The sequence below is a fragment of the Hesperophylax consimilis genome, chromosome 15 (assembly GCF_061612785.1).
Source record: "Hesperophylax consimilis isolate HC1 chromosome 15, BYU_Hcon_1.0, whole genome shotgun sequence".
Classification (NCBI taxonomy): Eukaryota; Metazoa; Arthropoda; class Insecta; order Trichoptera; family Limnephilidae; genus Hesperophylax; species Hesperophylax consimilis.
In genome coordinates this window covers 32,600,521-32,604,714 of record NC_142850.1, presented here as the reverse complement: position 1 = coordinate 32,604,714, position 4,194 = coordinate 32,600,521, and the positions used below count along the sequence as shown (strand labels likewise).

The 4,194-nt window shown below is 30.5% G+C and overlaps 1 non-coding gene across 1 annotated transcript; it reads right to left on the bottom strand.

Moving 5' to 3' along the window:
- Positions 1-2,043: 2,043 nt before the first annotated feature.
- Positions 2,044-2,116, bottom strand: TRNAC-GCA (transfer RNA cysteine (anticodon GCA)). The gene has a single exon. It is a non-coding gene; the product is annotated as a tRNA-Cys (tRNA).
- Between the last annotated feature and the right edge of the window lie 2,078 nt (positions 2,117-4,194).

Genomic DNA, 4,194 nt, shown 5'->3' with positions numbered 1-4,194 from the left:
CCTGAAACGGGAATCCTTCCCAGTTGGACAGAGAAGGTTCATTTTGTTTTGTATTGTTTATAATATATAATATTTATAATAGATAAAATAAAATAAAATAAATGATATATGTGTGCGTTCCACACGCTCTTCTGTCCTATTCAAAGTGGATCAATGAAAAACAAAAGGTAAACAAAATTCTTGATTGAATAGACTGTGTAATTATTACAATAACATGATATCAAAACAGGGGACATTTTCTATTGAAACCTTATTTTTCTCATAAGTCATGACTAATTTTTACTTATCATGTATTATTTATTTATAATAATTGAAATAAAATATCTTTATTTGAATAACACATCATTATTAAAAATAAATATATATAATAAAGTGGTATTCAAACAAAGTTATTTTATTTTAATTATTATAATTATGTATACCAACAAAATGTTTGCTACATGTGAATTTTTTAAATTTTATTTTTTAATTAATTAATCAGTTAACAAAGAATGATAAGTATAATTATTTTTCTAAATGTTTTTTTTTTTTTTCTGTATTTTTATTTTATTATTTACTGTAATATGTATATTTTTGTCTTGCTTTCTTTCTTCTTTAATTATTTTTCTCAGATTTTTGATTTTTTTTCATGAAAGCGGTCGCTTGTGTTTAAAAGATTATATAATTTATATATTTTATTAGATTACCTATTGTCATTCTATTATGAATTTAATTGGTTTTATGTAGGTGCATCCTGTCTTTATGTTACATCATAATATTATGGTTTTGGTTTTTATTTTTTTATAAACTCTTTTCTGTTAATTCTACTCATTTCGTAACAAAAGAAGGAAATCAATAATTGGTTGTATTTTAGGTATAACTTATAAAAATAAAACTAAATCTCTAATTTCCCAAAGATGAATAAATAAAATATAATTAAAAAATATTCACAACAATGTGAACAACTTTCTAGATTATCGATATTATATCATTCTTCATATCTTTATTTCAAAATATCAAAATAGACATTTAAACAATAAAGGGAATATTTTCACTAAACTCCCAAAATGAAAAATGCTGCACATTCTCATAAAATGCAGGAGATATGAGCCATTCTACGTCACGCGGCTTAAGAGCTTTCAAGGCTTCTCTTTTACTACCAGCTTTACCATACAGGAGTCAGTGGCGGGTGGCAGTGGTGGGGCATGGTGGGACTGGTCTCAATGCTATATCCACCCTAGGTAATGTCATACTAAAATAAGTCCCCTTGGTGTCAAGCTGGTCACGAATCATCAATATTGCTTTGAAGGAACGGTGCAAATCGTTGACATATTAAATTTATGGTTAGCAACTAAACGAATCGCCGTTTGAAGAGTGCATGCTTGTTTCGAGAGTGTTTTATTATTATTTTTTTATTTCTTACTACAGCAATCCCGGAGCTACAAAACTCATTGAAGGACAGGAGGAACTTACAATACATAAGTGGGAGTTAATAGGTACAATTTTACATTGGTATTTTGATATCAAAATTATAAGTTTCACATACGAAAATTATAATTTACTTTTATTTAGAATACGTAAATAGAAAAAGGGAGGTTAAGTAAAACAAACAAGAAGAAACAAAGTTTTTAGTTTTTTTTAACTGTTAAAAAATTTCCACTTGTTAAATATGTAATTTACTATTATTTTTACTACTCACGTGAAATTCTACGCTAGTAATTTGACAAAGCAATAACCCGTAGAGTTAATTTGTTTGGGTTTTATTTTTTTGTCTTCCTTACTGTCATAGTGAGAAATATGATCTACACGGTGTAAATAGAAAAAAAAACACACCACACTTTATATATTCAAATCCAAAAGTTAATTACAGAAGAATTCAATTGTGCGCCTCCACAAAACCAAAGGCTCCGACAGCAATTTGAGAAAAATTTCTATAAAACTAAATTTAAACGCCAAAATTGAGGCAACAGTAATTTTTATGATATATTTTTTTTTATTTTATAAGCAATAATTATTAGCCTGAAACACTCATCCACATTGAAAAATCTCCTGATAAAAGATACATGACGCCAACTGGACTTGAACCCGTGTCCTTTCGATTTGCGGTCGACAGCTCTGACCACTGAGCTATGGCGGCTTATCTCTTATCCGCGAAATAATTCAATATATACTAGTGTTTCATTCAACATTTACTGCTTGTTACATTTTTTCACCTGAAACAACCAACTTTATTTTATATGAGAAAGGCATTGTAAGTGCTAACTCTCTCACTAGATGGCGTTAAGACAAATAGTCTACATTTTTTGGTGAAAATATTAGAACTTTTCAAATATTAATTATTATTTTTTTTGGTAAACTAATGTTTAGACAAGATTTTTTATGCATAGCACCAAGGGTAACAATTATTTTATAAGCAATAATTATTAGCCTGAAACACTCATCTACATTGAAAAATCTCCCGATAAAAGATACATGACGCCAACGGGACTTAAACCCGTGTCTTTTCGATTTCCGGTCGACAGCTCTGACCACTGAGCTATGGCGGCTTATCTCTTATCCGCGAAATAATTCAATATATACTTGCATTGTCGAGATAAAATGTCAGTTTTTTCATGCAAAAACACAAACAACCATAAATTTTAACTTACCTACATAAAAGGGAGTCACACATTATAAAATGTATTGCAAATGGTTGGGTCAAATTCTACCTGATTTTTTATGTTTATTTATAAAAATTAAGCCTGTTAATTACTTACAAACCAATTACAGTTGTGTGTAAGTAATCTAAAAACTGCGAAATTGGAACTGATTGGGTCAGGTATTCAAACGAACATTGAATAATAATAAAATATTTAAAACGGAAATTATTTTAATTTCCATTTTCAAAATTGGAACTTGTTTTTTTGATTTTTAATTATCTGCGCTAGTAATTTGAATAAAACAGATAATACAATTTAAACGAAATATAAAATATAACAAGACACAGAAAAATAGTAAAATAACCGTCTCAACTGAGACAAAGACTAAACAGACAGAGGCATCAACAATATTATCTTGCAACTAGTTCTTTCCAGCTATCTTTTTGAATGATAACAAAGTTCTAAGGAATTGGATTGTAACCTAGACAGTGTCTCCGATAAAAATATCTGATTATGGGATATCTATTGATTTTTTATAAAAATAAAAATAAATATTTCTCTATTTCCACGATAAATTGCCATCAAATCAATGCTAACAAGCCTCTACTCCGTAAAATTTACTCCACTGTATGTTAGCCAATATAAACACAGTCGTAACTTAATCCTGGCAAAGCACTTTGGAGGTTTAGTGGATTGAATAGAATATTTAAGATATTGCAGTTCTGCCACGCGTTCGCCATTATTTGCCGGGTTCGCGCCTTGCACTGGCCAATATCTTCACCAACATAAATTCAGGGCAGGTTTTTTCACGTCATTTTGTTTTCATTTCGCAGAGTACAGCCGCGATCGTGTGCAGAAAATTCCCGGAGATATAGGAAACCCAGTAACTGAGGAATAAAAATTTATTGCATCATACAACGACTGGGAAAGCGGTGGAAAAATAACACTTGTATTTTTTTTAAGCGTGATAAATATTTCTAAAGTAAGACGAAAAATATTTCTAAAAGTACTGAAGACAAAAGCTGTAGTGTCATTCTGTTTGACTTTCCACAGAAAGGAGATTTCTCGATGTTCGGCTCCTTTGTTATTACATTATTTATAATATATTTGCGACTCGCAGACTATATGAAGTGTTGCCCGCAAGGCGGTTGATTGGCGATTGACTTTACCATCGCAACCGCAACGTTAATTTTATAACCGTTCGTTAATTTCCTTAATCTAAAATTAAATATTGGAAACACGAGTGATGCGCATTTTTAGTTCCTTGCACTCAGTAATATACTTAGTATAGCCTTACATAATAAAACATTGTTGAAAGTGGAATCAACATATGGACTATGTGTATGAGTGGTTACTATCCTTGGCTATAAATCCCGACGTCACGGGGTCAAGACAAAAAAAATGTTTAAATTTTATAGCTAAATAAAATACATATATTTTTCCCGGCGTGCGCACTAATGTTTTATTTGATTAATTTGTGTTCTGATATGAAGATCTGAATGCACTGCACTGCAAGCACTTCCCCACCTTCATCTTCCCCGTTCTTTTCCCCTCTCCACAATCTTACGCCTCACAA